Here is a 17240-nt window from a genome sequence, read left to right as displayed (position 1 = left end):
CACTATAAGGGTTCATTGTAATTACTATTTATGTACGGTTCCCACACATTTTCTGTGTCAAAATGCCACACAAATTTAACAAGGTTTTCATTATTACCTTATTAATAACAGATTTATAACAATAATCACATGTAACATTAGCTCTTTGGACTTCTATCAAGAGCTAACTGCATCTTTCACTTTTACTGCCAAGTTAGCGCATTAAAAATAAGCTCAATAATACAACAACGACCACTACAAACTAAGTAACGTTTGTTTGCCTGTACTGAACTTAACAGATGCATCATCAAATTAAATTTCTAAGACATACGTCCCTCAGCTCGTTAAAGGGGTTAAAACTTCAGCTCTGGTATTGTTTTGATAGCTTAAATCTGTACATTTTGACAACTTAGCTTAACCTTGCACTAGCATGACATCAGAACGCCACTATTCATAATAAAGTAACTAAAAACAAAGTACACCGTTTTCACTCCCAGCAAAGCAGCGGATATTTGACAAAAATAAAACCAAGACATTACCTTTAGTTGATGCTAAACATTAACACTTGGCGTGAACACGGACTTCTGTGCCGCCAGGCTGTCTCTTCCTTCTTCAGACAGACAGCTCTCCCGCACACAGCTGACGCTCAGATTCAAACAGCTGATTCTCGGGCATTCATTGGCTGAACAGTTCTGGCAACGACGATTTTGTCCAATCACAACACAGAACTGTTTGCTGACCTCATTTTCTGTGGTTTACAATAAAGTTGTATTCTGCCAAATATAAGATGATATTACAATTTACCACATTTTTTAAAGAGAGGGGTAACGAATTACTTAAAGCTAGGGTGTGTAATCCAGAGAGGCTAGCAGTTAGCAAGCTAGCTTTTAAAGCATAGAGCCCGCCCTCGCTTCAGAGGTGTCTCCAAAGCCACGCCTCCTCGATCACACACACACACACACACACACACACACACACACACACACACACACACACACACACACACACAAAAAAAAAAACACACACAGAGCAGAGTCTAAGCGCCAGGAGGAGAGACGTGTTGGTGGAATCGATCGCAACGGTTTCAGATTACCTCATGTAAAAAAAAAAAAATTTAAAAAAAATTAAATAAAATTCATTTTACACCGTTGCTGCTGTTAGCGTTGAGATAATTCGTAAATGTACACAAACTATATGAGCTAATTACTTCATTACATTAACAAAATATATCAAAAACAAATCAAACCATGTAATTACCTGTCCAAAAGAAAAACAGCAACCAATTGCCTCCAGCGTGGAAAAGCAACGCCAATGTTAATTCTGCTTTTAGCACGCTCTTGATCCAGACGTTTTTTCGTTGTAGAAGTTTCTAACAAGGTCTTTCTTTTCTTGCTTCCTTTTACTGGTGGTTCGCCTTTCATTCTCGTGCTCGCTCTGCACAGCGTCAAGGAACCCGCGCTGATGACGTGTGATTGTCTTAAATAAATTTACCATGCATTTCATGTTAGAAAACGGAAAATTCCTGTTAAGTTGCAGTTGTCGTATTTTTGTATTACATTGTATTGGAAATAATTTTATAGAACAGTTCTGTAAAATTGTTTTTCATTAGGTTTTATTATGTGTTTATTACTTAAAATGTACAGCAAACATGCATAAAAAACAAAAATTCTGTGTTTTTAAATAAATGCGCACAGAGCAGGAATAATGTAAAAAAAAAAAATTTATTGGTCTGTTTTTACACTGATATCTACTAAATTAAAATTCAAAACCGTAAAAAAAATTGTACAGTCGTGTTATAAAACGGTGGATTCTTATAATTTAAAGTTACAGACTTTGACTGTATTTTTACAGCAGATTTATTGAAAAACATGGTTTTTCTGTATTTTACAGGTATATTCTCTTATTATGAAAAAGACAGAAAAAATCTGTAATTATTTATGGTAAATGTCAGTAAAAAAATATATATATATATATATATTTTACAGTGTTGCAGTGTTAGTAAAACTAATGTGCTTTTAACTCTAGCAGATATTGCTTAAACCATCTTACACTTGTCTTCATCTTGTAACAATAAAAAATGCTTGTTCAAAGCTGAAGTGTGTGATTTCTGTGCCACTAGCGACACCAAACGAAATTGCAAAAATAATCACTGTTTTCAAACTGATTCATTAACACCCCTCCACCTCAATTGGTTGTACAAACAGATAGTCTGACCCCAAACTCACACCATTGGTCAAGCCAGTATTGCTGTATCAGGCTTGATGGGTTGCTCAAACAAAGAGGAATGTTTTATATTGCCACAGTGTTACAATTTTAGGTAAAAACAGATGGCTTGTATTTGACTGCAAATTAGGGTAAGAAATTCAAAAGAATTTTGACATTGAAACAATTACACACATCAGCTTTAAGTAGAGTATATTATTCGATTCCCAATTTGTTCATACACTTGAAAGTAAATATAAATAGCCAGTCTTCAGTTTGCCTGTTGCAAAAGCCAGTCTTTGAAATTCAAACAAACTCTTCCAAACACCTGTGCCAAGCTTTATTCAGTCTTCCCTGTAAGTACAGTAGATGCCCTACTTAAGGTCACAGATCAGAGCTTTCTGATAAACTGTTCCAATGAGTAGTTTTCCTCTAAATGGGGCTGCCACAGAAGAACCAATGATCACACTTCCATCATCTGCATATACCTGAGTCATCTGTGGCTTTTCAGAGAGGACGTTTTGAATCTTGATAACCTAAAGGATAACATGGAAATATTATAGATTTTTTGTTTTCTTTTCTTTTGGGGCTTTTGCCACTTTTTAATTTAGAGACAGTTGAGAGCAGACAGCAATCATGGGGAGAGAGAGGGGGGAAGGGATGGAAACATGACAAAGGCTGGACTTATGGAGAATGGGCACTAAATGCTAGACCGTGGCTCCAACAGTATTATAAAATAATACTGAAACAAATAGAAGTGTGTCAAATTATTAAATTATTAAAATTAACATACATTCAGTTTTAAAGGTATTTACAATTGCGCTACCTGCTTTGTACTATTTTTGGGAGTAGCATACCACACCCCCCCCCCAAGGAGGCAGATGCTTTGGGAGTGGTGATTACTGCTTTTGGAAAAGGTCATGCGGCATCAGTGTACTACTCCCTGTTAATTCAGAGTATGGGGGATGGAGCTTTAACTTCTATTAAGAGATTATGGGAGAAAGATTTGAATTTGGTATTGGAGGATTGAGTGTGGACTAAGATTCTGAAAAATGTCAAGTCTACATCTAGAGATGCAAGGTTCGCCTTATGCAATTTAAGATTTTACAAAGATTTTATTGGACCCCCTCTAGATTATATAGACTTGGTCTTAAAGACACACCCACCTGCTGGCGATGCCAATCAGAAGTTGGAGACACAGCCCATGTTTTTTGGGGATGCGTTAAGATCCAAGATTTTTGGTTAAAGATTCAGAATTATTTGCATGATAATCTGGGCACTCAAATTTTACTTTGCCCCAGACTTTGCATTTTGGGCGATGGGGAAGTTATAAATCCGGAGGACAAATATATAAAAAAATTGGGTTCTGACTGGCATGATGATTGGCAGACAAATTATTTTAAAGGGATGGAAGTCAGATGGAGCGCCACCATTTCCGGAGTGGTGTGCGGAGATGGGCTTATGAGAAGATGATAGATGGAAGGCTGGGGCTGGAGGACATATTTTTCAGGAAGCGGGGTAGGTATTTGGCAGTTTTGGAGGACTCTAGGGGAAGGGATGAGGAGGGAGAAGTTTAGTTTAATTATGAATGTTTATTATATATTTTATTTATTTTATTTTTTTTATTTTTTATTTTATTGTTTGTGTGTGTGTATTATTTTATGTGACCACAGGGGCGTTCTTTGTGGTAGGGTGGGGTTGGTGTTTGGGGAGGGATGTTAATGAGGGTTAAAAGTTAAATGTTGTTTCGGTGTGTATATGTTGCATTTTTCTCTGTTGTGTTTTTTCATTGAATCAATAAAAAATGTTAATTACAAAAAAAATTAACATACGTAACACAAATTGACAAAACAGTAGTCATACTTCATGATTTTTTTATGAATACTCAAACACTTACCTCAGTGCCAGGTGGATCATTAGGATCATATATGCATAAATTTGAGACCGTTTGGGTGACAGCCCAGCCACAGATCACCAGATTCACGGTCCACCACAATGTTGTCACAAATTGACCCCACATCAACTTCCTGGGTAAAAAGATTCAGTAATATCAACAAATTATAAGCAAAGTGTTCTGTTTCATACAAAATAATGTAAGCAACAATGCAATGTTAGCCATTCTGTTGCAACTGACATACAGCACTTTCTTGGTTTTTCCATTTAAAGTTAACAATGAAAAAAGTTAAAACTTTAAAACTGTAAACAAATAAATATTCTATACTGGAAGAAAATGAGCTGAGGAAAACTAATGTAATTTTGTGGTTACCTTTACATGTGACAATACGGTGTTCTTCTGTATTTCCATGAGCACAATTTTGTGCTTCAGAATATCTGACACATGTCTGAAACAGGGAAAATAATGAAATGAACGACATTATTCCAAAGAAATACTTAACAGTAATTTCACAATATGCTGTCTACTTGTGTTTTAAACCTTACATTTTTTCTAAAACTTGTCTTTTGTTGGGGGATATATGTATGCCATTGGCAGAAGAGAATCCCTCTGCCACAACCTGCACTGTGTCAGGATTGTAGTAGATGACATTACACCAGGCCAAAGAGAGCAATGGATCCAGAGACTTGAGAATCCCATTAGTGAAGTAGTGATCATTGGTGGCATAAAAGATTTCGGCACCCATAGCAACAATATCATTCACACTTACACATGACAAAAAAATAAATAAACTTACATTTATTCTCCGATTAGGCTCAGGTACATTACCACAATACTGGGATTTAATGAAGTACATACATATGTACGTACATATTGTGCAGGAGTTCATGCCCAGTTGTCTTGATGTATTGGGAGAGTTTTCTTCCTCAACAAATCTGAAAATTTCTACATGACTTTTGCTTTGAGGATGATTAACAAAAATAGGTATATGGCACCATCTGCAGCAAGAGAACAGGATTTAAAACCATTAGATTTTATTAAAAAATAAAACATAAATCTGGCCACAGGCATTCTTGCAGTGAAGATCACATCTGTGACCAAATGTAAAATTACAAAAGTTTTACCACTGGGTGGCTAGTTTGCTTTTCTATCATTTTACAGAACACAGTTTTAACATTTCACAAGAAAACTTTAAACTAGTCCTCTGTATGTGTGGGGCTATTATGCATAATACAGTAATCCAAGAAACAGGTAACATACAGTGCATTCATTAAGTATTCAGACCCCTTAATTTTTTTCACATTTTGTTAGGTTGCAGCTTTATGATAAAATGCTTTAAATTATTTCTTTTCTTTTTTTTTCACATCAATCTACACTCCATACCCCATAATGACAAGGCAAAAAACTGATTTTTGATAACTGCAAATTTATTAAAAATAAAAAACTGAAATATCACATTGACATAAGTATTCAGACCCTTAACTCAATACTTAGTTGAAGCACCTTTGGCAGCGATTATAGACTCAAGTCTTTTTGGGTATGATGCGACAAGCTTTGCACACCTGGATTTGGGGATTTTCTGACATTCTTCTCTGCAGATCATCTCAAGCTCTATCAGGTTGGATGACAGAGATGTTCGATTGGGTTCAAGTCCGGGCTCTAGCTAGGCCACTCAAGAACATTCACAGAGTTGTCCCTAAGCCACTTTTGCATTGTCTTGGCTGTGTGCTTAGGGTCATTGTCCTGTTGGAAGGTGAACCTTTGGCCCAGTCTAAGGTCCTGAGCACTCTGGACCAGGTTTTCATTAAGGATATCTCTGTATTTTGCTGCATTCAGTTTTCCTTCAACCCTGACCAGTCCCCTAGTCCCTGCCGCTGAATAACACCCCCACAGCATGATGCTACCACCACCATGCTTCACAGTTGGGATGGTATTGCGCAGGTGACGGGCGGTGCCTGGTTTCCTCCAGACATGATTCTTGGAATTGAGACCAAACAGTTCAATCTTCATTTCATCAGACCAGAGAATCTTGTTTCTCACAGTCTGAGAGTCATTTAGGTGCTTTTTTGCAAATTCCAAGCAGGCTTTCTCTTGTCTTGCACTGAGGAGAGGCTTCTGTCTGGCCACTCTGCTATAAAGCCCAGATCGGTGGAGTGTTGCAGTGATGGTTGTCCTACTGCAAGTTTATCCCATCTCCACACATGATCTCTGGAGCTCAACCAGAGTGACCATCAGGTTCTTGGTCACCTCTCTTACCAAGGCCCTTCTCCTACGATTGCTCAGTCTGGCCAGGCAACCAGCTCTAGGAAGAGTACTGGTTGTTCCAAACTTCTTCCATTTAAGAATTATGGAGGCCACTGTGCTCTTGGGAACCTTCAATGCAGCCGAAATTTTTTGTAGCCTTCCCCAGATCTGTGCCTCACCACAATCCTGTCTCTGAGCTCTGCAGGCAGTTCCTTTGACCTCATGGCTTGGTTTTTGCTCTGATATACATTTTCAGCTGTGAGACTGTATATAGGCAGGTGTGTGCCTTTATAAATCATGTCCAATCAATTGAATTTGCCACAGGTGGACTCCAATCAAAGTGTAGAAACATCTCAAAGATGATCCAGAGAAATGGGATGCACCTGAGCTAAATTTCAAATCAAATCAAATCAAATCACTTTATTGTCACACAGCCATATACACAAGTGCATTGGTGTGTGAAATTCTTGGGTGCAGTTCCGATCAACATAGCAGTCGTGACAGTGATGAGACATGTACCAATTTACAATAACATCAAATTAACACAACACAATTTAAACATCTGTTATACATAATTACACTCAACTTAAAACATCACATTAACACAACACAATTTAAGCATCTGTTATACACATAATTACACTCAACTTAAAACATCAAATTAACACAACACAATTTAAACATCTGTTATACATAATTACACAACTTAAAACATCAAATTAACACAACACAATTTAAACATCTGTTATACACATAATTACACTCAACAATATACAAATAATAACATACACTGTACAGTATACAATATGCTGTTTTTTTTTTTTTTTTTTACTATATAGATACACATTATTCAATAAAAATTAAAAATTAAAATATATATAAAAAAAGTATATATATATATATATATATATATATATATATATAGAATGTACAGTATTGTACTGTATTGACATTCAGGCTGTCGGTTGATAGTCAGTTGTTAAGAGAGACATAATATAATAACAGTAATATAATTTATGACAGTCCGGTGTGAGATAAAAGAGTAATAAAGTGCAGGGCTGATGTATTTTGATCGTGGGAGATCAAGAGTTCAGAAGTCTGATTGCTTGGGGGAAGAAGCTATCATGGAGTCGGCTGGTGCGGGTCCTGATGCTGCGATACCGCCTACCTGATGGTAGCAGTGAGAACAGCCCATGGCTCGGGTGGCTGGAGTCTCTGATGATCCTCCGAGCTTTTTTCACACACCGCCTTGTATATATTTCCTGGAGGGAGGGAAGCTCACCTCCGATGATGTGTTTGGCAGTTCGCACCACCCTTTGCAGTGCTTTGCGGTTGTGGGCGGTGCTATTGCCGTACCAGGCGGAGATACAGCCAGTCAGGATGCTCTCCACAGTGCAGGTGTAGAACCGTGTGAGGATGTGGCGGTTCATTCCAAACTTCCTCAGCCGTCTCAGGAAGAAGAGGCGCTGATGAGCCTTCTTCACAACGACTTCAGTGTGGACGGACCATGTGAGTTCCTCAGTGATGTGGACACCCAGGAACTTGAAGCTGCTGACTCTCTCCACTGGTGCTCCATTGATGGTGATGGGACTGTGTTCTCTGTCTTTTCTTCTGAAGTCCACCACAAGCTCCTTTGTCTTACTGACGTTGAGGGAGAGGTTGTGCTCCTGACACCAGTGTGTCAGAGTGTGCACCTCCTCTCTGTAGGCTGTTTCATCATTGTCAGTGATCAGACCTACCACCGTCGTGTCATCAGCAAACTTAATGATGGCATTGGAGTTATGTGTTGCCACACAGTCATGTGTGTACAGGGAATACAGTAGTGGGCTGAGAACACAGCCCTGCGGGGCTCCAGTGTTGAGGGTCAGTGATGAGGAGATGTTGCTGCCTATTCTAACCACCTGGCGTCTGCTTGACAGGAAGTCCAGGATCCAGCTGCACAGCGAGCTGTTTAAGCCCAGAGCCCGGAGTTTCTCATCTAGCTTGGAGGGCACTATGGTGTTGAATGCTGAGCTGTAGTCTACAAACAACATTCTCACATAAGTGTTCTTTTTTTCCAGGTGGGAGAGAGCAGTGTGTATTGTAGATGCAATGGCATCATCAGTGGAGTGGTTGTTGCGGTATGCAAACTGCAGCGGGTCAAGATTGAGTGGTAATACAGAGCAGATGTAATCTCTGATTAGTCTCTCAAAACATTTGCTGATGATGGGGGTCAGAGCAACAGGACGCCAGTCATTTAAACACGTTATTTTTGATTGTTTTGGAACAGGCACAATGGTGGATGTTTTAAAGCATGTGGGGACTACAGACAAAGAGAGGGAAAGGTTGAAAATGTCCGTAAAAACACCAGCCAGCTGGTTCGCGCACGCTCTGATGACGCGGCCCGGAATGCCGTCTGGACCCGCGGCTTTGCGGATATTCACCCGTCGGAAGGATCGGGTTACATCCGCTACAGAGACAGAGAGTGAACTAACCTCTGTAGCTTCAGCCACGAGAGCTCTCTCCGCGAGGGCGGTGTTATTTCCCTCGAAACGAGCATAAAAAGTATTTAGCTCATCCGGCAGAGAGGCAGCGGTGTTCATGGCGGAGTTTTTATTCCCTTTAAAGTCCGTGATGATGTTAATTCCCTGCCACATGCTTCTAGAGTTGGTGGTGTTAAACTGTCCTTCAATCTTGCTCCTGTACTGGCGTTTTGCTGTTTTTCGGAGGGCATAACTGGCTTGTTTATGCTCCTCCGCGTTCCCGGAATTAAAAGCGGAGGTCCGCACATTAAGTGCCGCGCGAACATCGCTATTGATCCACGGCTTCTGATTCGGATAGATTCGCACAGTTCTGGTCGGAATCACTTCCTCTACGCACGTTCTGATGAAACACATTACGCTATCAGCGTAAAGCTCGATGTCGTCATCAGAGGCGGACCAGAACATCTCCCAGTCCGTGCGATCAAAACAGTCTTGTAGCGTAGAGTCTGATTGGTCCAACCAGCACTGGATCGTTCTGAGGGTGGGTGCTTCCTGTTTCAATTTCTGCCTGTAAGCGGGCAGAAGCAGAATGGAAGAGTGGTCCGATTTGCCAAATGGTGGGCGGGGGAGGGATTTGTAGCCATCCCGGAACGGAGAGTAGCAATGGTCCAAAACCCGGTCCCCTCGTGTGTTGAAACTAATGTGCTGGTGATATTTTGGTGCGACTGATTTTAAACTGGCTTTATTAAAGTCCCCGGTCACAATGAACGCGGCCTCAGGGTGCGCGGTTTCCTGCTCACTTATACTCCCATACAGTTCCTTGAGTGCCCGGTCTGTGTCGGCTTGTGGGGGAAAGTACACAGCAGTGATAATGACCGCTGTGAATTCCCTCGGTAGCCAGAATGGTCGACACAGAAGCATAAGAAATTCCAGATCAGGAGAACAGAAAGACTTGATGGAATGTACGTTCCTCTGATCACACCAGGATTTGTTGATCATAAAACATACACCACCTCCTCTAGTTTTACCTGAGAGGTCTTTCGCTCTGTCCACTCGGAGCATGGAGAACCCCGCGGGTTCAATGGCTGAGTCTGGAATCTCCGCAGACATCCAAGTTTCCGTAAGGCAGATAATGCAGCAGTCTCTCGTCTCTCGTTGGAAAGAGATCCGCGCTTTCAGCTCGTAGAGCTTGTTATCCAGAGACTGAACATTTGCCAGTAGAATAGTGGGTAGCGGGGGTCGATTTGCGCGGCGTCTTACTCTGATGAGAACGCCGGCTCTGTTTCCCCTTTTCCTCCTGCGTTTCCGCGGCCGTGCTGCCCAGACAAAGGGCTCCGCTTGCGTGTTTGTAAACAGCGGGTCGGCATTGAGGAATGTGAAGAGATCGCTGAACCAATGTCCAAAAGTGTTTGTCTGTCGTAGACAATAAGGCAGACAACATCCAAGACAAAAAACATAAGAATTGTAAACAAAACAAACAAACCATTGCTATGTTGTGTCGGAGCTCGCAACGCAGCAGCCATACTCGGCGCCATCTTGAGTCCGTATTCTCAAGTGTCATAGCAAAGGGTCTGAATACTTATGTCAATGTGATATTTCAGTTTTTTCTTTTTAATAAATTTGCAAAGTTATAAAAAATCTGGTTTTTGCTTTGTCATGATGGAGTATGGAGTGTAGATTTACGTGATTTTTTTAAAAGCATTTCAGCATTAGGCTGCAACATAACAAAATGTGAAAGAAATGAAGGTGTCTGAATTAGTGATATACCAATATGGGTTTTTAAATGGCTGATGCCGATATCCAGAGAGCAGGGTGGCTGATAGGCCGATGCAATGCTGATATATCACACAATTCAATATAGTAAATAACAAACATTAAATTGCAAAATAATAATAATAATAATAATAAAACTCTAATTTAGCACTGTATTTACTCAATTTCACACAAAACTAACAAATAATATTGTATTTTAAATGGTAGATAGCAGTTCCTTCTGATTTCTGTTTAGTCATCAAATTTTAGTAATTTATTTGCACATGAACAAATTGTTAATATATTAGGAAGAAGGAAATAACAGTACACACGGTAGTTCAGCAACCATGGATGGCATGTCCATGTTAGCAATCACATTTACTCAAAAAATATCAAATCAAACCAATTGTACATACAGTGCATAGTGAATAATAAATTTACTTATAGCACACGTGAAGCGCTTTTACCTTGGGCTGCATCCAAAAACGTAGGCAGCTGACTTGCTACCTTGTGACTAATCTGTTAATGGCTTAACTGACAGCTGTTTTGAAAGAATGGAACTCTTATGGAAACTGATCTCCGAACAGTTTGAAAAGCACCTTATTTTCATCATACCTCCATATACAGTCTCTGGAGGCAGCATTTTCCTGGTTTCGGACGCAGCCTTGAAGTTGCACTCACGCTCTCGTGCGGATCCAGCGAGCAGCAGCAATCTCCTGACAGTTTAAACAGCGTGGATCACCTACTTGGATTGTCATGGAGTGACCGTCATGAATTGTGAATCAGAGGAACTTTTGATCCTGATCCTGAAGTTTTTGATTCTGGCTGATAGAATATCTTCTGAGGAAGATATTAGATGAGCACTCGACGGGAAGAAAACGCTGGATTTTCGTGAATTACAACTGTTTAAATGAGATTTCTGCATATTTGCAAATGGTATACAATAGAAGTTTTGTTGATATTTGCCTTTTGTCATTAGAAAAGTTACAGGGAACTGTTGAGGAGAGGCTGTTAGAATAAATGCTTTAGAGGTAAATAAATTAGCGTTCCACGGGACGCTGAATCTGCTGAAGTTGTGTAAGGTTGGTTTATCCTGTTTAAACGAGATATGCGCATATTTGCAGACGGTATATGATATTAGTTTTATTGATAATTGCCTTTTTCTCAATAAACAAGACTTTTTTGGCACCCTCAAGAAAAAAATCGGCCAAACAGGGAAATGTATTGGCCCACGTGATAATGTCAAACTCAAAATATCTGCCGATTTATCGGCCTCAGCGGATAAATGCTCAATAAATGTTATGCTAAATAAACCAGTATGAAAATATGGTTATAATTATTGCATAAAATTCACCAAACCTTTTTCATCTGTGTAAGCACTGATTCCATGTGGATTGAAGGAGTCTTTATCAAATTCCCCTTTGATGCTCAGTGCTTCAATATTCAGTCCAGAATCCAACGGATTCAGGGTATAAATCTTTCCAGGGTCTTCTGAATAGAATGGTAAGCCTGGATACTTTAAGCCCTGTGTTTAATTATCTGTTCTTTTTTAAAAACATAGTTACATTGAATAGTTGAATTTACATTTAAAGGGGTCATGACATTTGAATACTATGTTCCTTGAGGTTAACTTATAATTTTAGTAATGTTTTTTTTTTTTTTTATTTTATTTTTTTTTTTGCACAAATATTTGTCATATATTCACCCTCATTCTTACTCTCTGTCAGAAACGCTCAGTTTTGGTGCTGCTTCTCCTTTAAGACTTGACAGTAAACACCCACTGTTATGATTGGCTCTGTGCTCATTACTGACCTGCCATCTGCTTACTGCTCACCGCTACAGGGCGGGGCTCCAGAAGTAATAAGGTAAAGTAGGCATTTATGTGTTGTTGTGGAGGCAATCAGATGCAAATAGGTGTGTTCGACTTTAACTGCTTCTTGATTTGCCAATCGGCGAGATTTGCCGGTTGCAGTTGGGGTAGGAGTTGAAAAGAGAGCCATCAAGCCAGACATTTTGCACATCCCGTCGCATGCAGAACCTACACCAGTCATGGAAAAATATGCACTGTTTCAAGTCCGGCACTGATTGGTCTGCACAGTGCTGTATGAAGTCAAATACACCTATTATCTACCACAGTATGACATCACAATGGCTGTGTATTGTTTGGAAGGATGCGTCCTGCGGAGGTCGCATTTGTCAGCCGCATACGTCATCGAGGCTGTCTCGTTTCAGAAAAGCAAGTAGGACACTTCGAATGCAACCTTCGAATGCCACCTTCTTTCAAGGGAATTCGGAGGATGCATGAGGTGTATCCTTCATGGGCACTCACAACCCACAATTCTTTGCTTCAACAGAAATGTCTAAAAAAAATTAAATATGACGTTTAAATGCAAGGAATGTTAATTTCCAAGTTGAAGTACCTCAGTAGATGGGTGCAGAGTATATAATATGTATAATTATATTAATATATAAATAAAACAAAGTATTAGACTAAAAGTACAACTGTAAAATCTAATTTCTTTTCTCTTTACATCATTATAACTCTCCTAAAATGTGCCTCATACATTCCCTTCCAGAGGGACTTTGTTCCCTTCTCACTCAAAGCGCTCACGCTTGTTAAAGAGTGGCGTGCTGTCATAGCAACCATGTTCCGTTCCCTTTCCGTTTGTCCTACAAAGGCCGTCTCGTTTAAACGAGGCTTGTTTAAAGGAGGACACTCGGTATACTGCAGCCTTCAAAGGACACGTCCTACCAAGCACGCAGCCCTCCAAACGAGACACAGCCAATGTCATTTTGGCAGCTTGGTTTCAACAAATGCTCTTTTTGTAGTGAGGAGGACGTTTTGAGTTCTCAAATTTACAGTATGTTTTTATAGTACAATGACCTCTTATGTTAAAAGATCAAGGAAAATGTTATTTCTCATGTCATGACTCCTTTAAAAAAAAGTTTGGCACAGGTCTATGTAACACAACAGCCACATGTTTTAATAAAATTTTGCTAACACAAGATTAAATGAAAGGTTTTAAAGAGACATTGGCAATGCTTGCACTGTGCAAAAGGATTTGAATATATTTGATTGATTATAAGTTGAAAAAAATGCTTATTCATGTTTTTGTTGTTTTGACATACAGAGCTCAGAAAGGCCAATGCATCCTCAAGTATGGTGGTATCTTCAGCCCCAAACACTGTTAAAACACAGAAATAACATCACGGCACCCACTGATGTCCTCCTCATTTGCAGTTTCAGAATGCATTACAATTTTAGAATTCAACTATGTAATGTATGGCAGTCGCTCCAGGCTGGCAAATTCTAGACTTGTATCTCTGCAGAACAAAAATGGTCTTTTCCCAATCAGTGGGCGTTTTCAAACCATTGAGATTCCATACTTTCGTTGGTTAGTTTAGAAAAGCCCATCCTGGTTTGCAAACGCCCACTGATTTCTACACTGAGATTCCCTACTTTCATTGGATAGTTTAGAAACCCCCATCCCGGTTTGAAAATGCCCACAGATTTGAAAACACCATTACTGCTATTTAGAGACCTATACTTCGCAAATTCAGTCCAGCATATGAAACTCGACCAATGCAGCATGTTGTTTAACTTACCTATGCCCTCTATTATGTAACAGTTAGGTAGGTAGTTCTGGATTAATTCTCTGGTAGAAAGTGCTGCATGCCTGTGGAGAAGATCATAATAGCACCGTTAATAGATACTGATATGACTGTTATCATGTGCAATAAATATAAACATTTCACCTAATGATTAACACACAGCTATGACCACACGGCTCATTAAAATGGAGTTTCCTGCGTGGTCTTATAACAGCACCCAGTCAGAAAAGCTTTTCAAACAAAGGCATCGATTCGTAAGCCTACGTTATATATCGTGCAATTTGACAAATCGACCAACCTTAGTGCAATGAGCCTTTCTCGATCAAAGCTGCAAGAGCTATAACAAAAAGCGAGAGTACTGTTAACTTCCACATATTTTCAAACTCTTGGCGCAGGCTTTTCAGCGGCCAATAGAGATAAACATTAACCCTTTAAAAGCTGACGTTGTGTTTCTTTCAAAGCGTGTACGGTGAAAAATAATGAGAAATGCAAAACCAAAATTATAGAAATTAATTTAGTCTCGTTTATCATTTCTATAATTTAAATCATATGCAAATCACTCAAACATTGCAGAACAGGAGTAAAAAACAAACAAAAAAATTCACCCCAAAATGAAAATGATGTCATTATTTACTCGCTCATGTGATCCCTAACACGAAGGACTTTATTTCTCCTGTGGAACATAAAGGGAGATGTTATAGGCAGAATGTTTTAGATACTGACAGTCTCAGACACCATTTACATTCATTTAATCTATTTTCCATAGAATGAGAGGGAATGGTGACTGAGGCTGTCATTTTGCCTGACTTCTAGGGTTTAATAGCTTTTTAGTGTTTCTGAATATGTTCTGGAGGTCCAAAAGTGCTTTTTCAGAATAACAATAACTCCAAGACCCTTCAGAGCTCTTGCACTGTCATCCTAAACCTACAATTAGAGGTGAACAGAGACAGCACAAAAATTTAAAACAACCACTTGTTTTTATATTAACAGTCTTTACTCTGTTAATTCCAACAAGTGACCCAATTTCATTTTTCCTCATTTACATTTACTTTCCTTTGCAGTGACCCCATTCAGGGACATTGTTCTTAATTGTGCTTTCCCCCTCTGCCCTCATTACACAGTAATATGCAAATCAACATTTAGATGTTTCTTTTCATGCAGGATATATTTTATGTATTATTTCTCAGGGTTGGTCCTTCTTAAAAGGTTGCTTTTTGAAACTGAACCCATCACACATTTAGTTGGAGAAACACCACCACAAGGCAGTACTTTGGTTCTTTTTCCATTCTTTCTCTTCAGTTTTGTGTTTTAGGTAAGTAATAGTAAATAATGGCCTGTGGGCAACAAGAAGATACAATCTAAATGGAAGAATGGCAAGAAACATATATATGTGATTACTCAAAAATATGCAGTTCATATTTAGTGTTAGATTGCAAGTCCCACTCAGTCCCAGTGAATGTGAACGGTGCTCTTTATCATCAAATGGCTCTTGTGAATGCATTCAAGAACCTTGTGTTTATATTGTAAAAATACATGATTTTGAGCTGATTTACATCTGTAAAACAAAAGATCATACTTACAGCTCTGTGTTGTAAGTGTCCTATAATGGAGGATTATTCAAACCAAATAAGGGAAATTCTGGCTCAACATGATTGAGAATAAGGCTAGCTTATCCTTTGCATTATAACTGTAATGGACAGCTAGATATTATTTTGCATACTAATTAGCTTACATTCCACTGTAGTAGCATACAGTACATGATCTGAATATAAGGTTTTGAGTTATTTATCTTTGATATAAGTGATGTCAGCATACTATGCAACTATACTGCAATAAGTACAGTAATATTCATAAGTACATAAAGTCATACTCTATAAGTTATGTCAAGTTATACCAGTAATGCAGAATATACAGTATTATTTATCAGTAATAGAATTTATTGAATGAGAGATGTAAAGGAATTTGAAAGCAGTTACTACCATGTGCACTTCCAGAGGACATTGTATAATTAGTCAGAGCTATTTAAATTACATAAACAGTATCTTGCAAAACCTAGAAATGCATATCTGCAGCTTGGTATGTGATGGAAAAAATGATAGGCAGTAATATCATTGAGCATGTGAAAATGAATAAATTAAATGAGTAAATAATACATTTTTGATACACCACATAGTAATGGTTAGGTGGCTTTGTTTAAAATGTACTCTTGTCATCAAGTTATTATAATGTGTGCATAGTGTGAAATCCTTTTAAGTAATCTACTGTAATGTTTGACATTGACATGCAGGAAGATGAGACTATTCTTCTTGAAATAGAAAGCGGCATCTCTACACACCCTTTGCAAAGACTACGACTGACATATTGTCTGATTTACTAACATTCACTGCTTACTCCGTATGCTCAGTACATTGACATAGCTATACTGGGAGTGTACGAACCATAGTATGGGATGGGGCCATAGATTACCTAAGCGAGTGACTCTCGCTTTACTCTGATCTGCCATGCTTTGAGTGCTGTACTGGGGTGTGGCTTTAAGTAAACTGAAAAACCTGCCCTACTAGTCATACCACAAACTCTGTCTGTGATCACTGTTCACATTCACATTGGAGTGAAACAGTACAGTTTAATAGTCCTCACTACAGTAGTTGCACACTGATAATACAGAATTTGCCCTGAAATAGGTTACCGAATTCATATCAGATGGGAGGACATGTGACTATGTAAAAAATAGACTCATTTCCCCATGGAAACAAAGTGGAGTAGTGCAGAAATAGCTCATCTTCTACCAAGCAAGCTCTGTATGCCCTGTGTTCTAGTTTTGCCTGTGATGGGCTCTTCACAGTCCTGATAATGTCATGATTCTATTCCATGATTTTCACAGGATAACCCAATCCAGTATGTTCTGTCTGTAAATTAAAATATCTATATATAGTTCAAATAATGCCACAATAGGGACATTTTAATGCCAGAAGCGGTTGACAGAGGACTCTGGGAATGTTTCATACATTCTATTTGAGTAGCACAATGTAATGCATTGAACTAAATGAGGGCCCTTGTTACATAACTTTCAAAGTGCAAGAAAAAAATAAGCAGAT

At 39.0% G+C, this 17240-nt stretch overlaps 1 pseudogene; it reads right to left on the bottom strand.

The window, feature by feature from the left end:
- Positions 1-1772: 1772 nt before the first annotated feature.
- LOC127452444 (serum paraoxonase/arylesterase 2-like) lies at positions 1773-14519 on the bottom strand (annotated as a pseudogene).
- Positions 14520-17240: the final 2721 nt, after the last annotated feature.

The sequence above is a fragment of the Myxocyprinus asiaticus genome, chromosome 15 (assembly GCF_019703515.2).
Source record: "Myxocyprinus asiaticus isolate MX2 ecotype Aquarium Trade chromosome 15, UBuf_Myxa_2, whole genome shotgun sequence".
Classification (NCBI taxonomy): domain Eukaryota; kingdom Metazoa; phylum Chordata; class Actinopteri; order Cypriniformes; family Catostomidae; genus Myxocyprinus; species Myxocyprinus asiaticus.
Note: the sequence above shows the minus strand (reverse complement) of the source record. Positions and strands in the feature narration are given on the sequence as shown.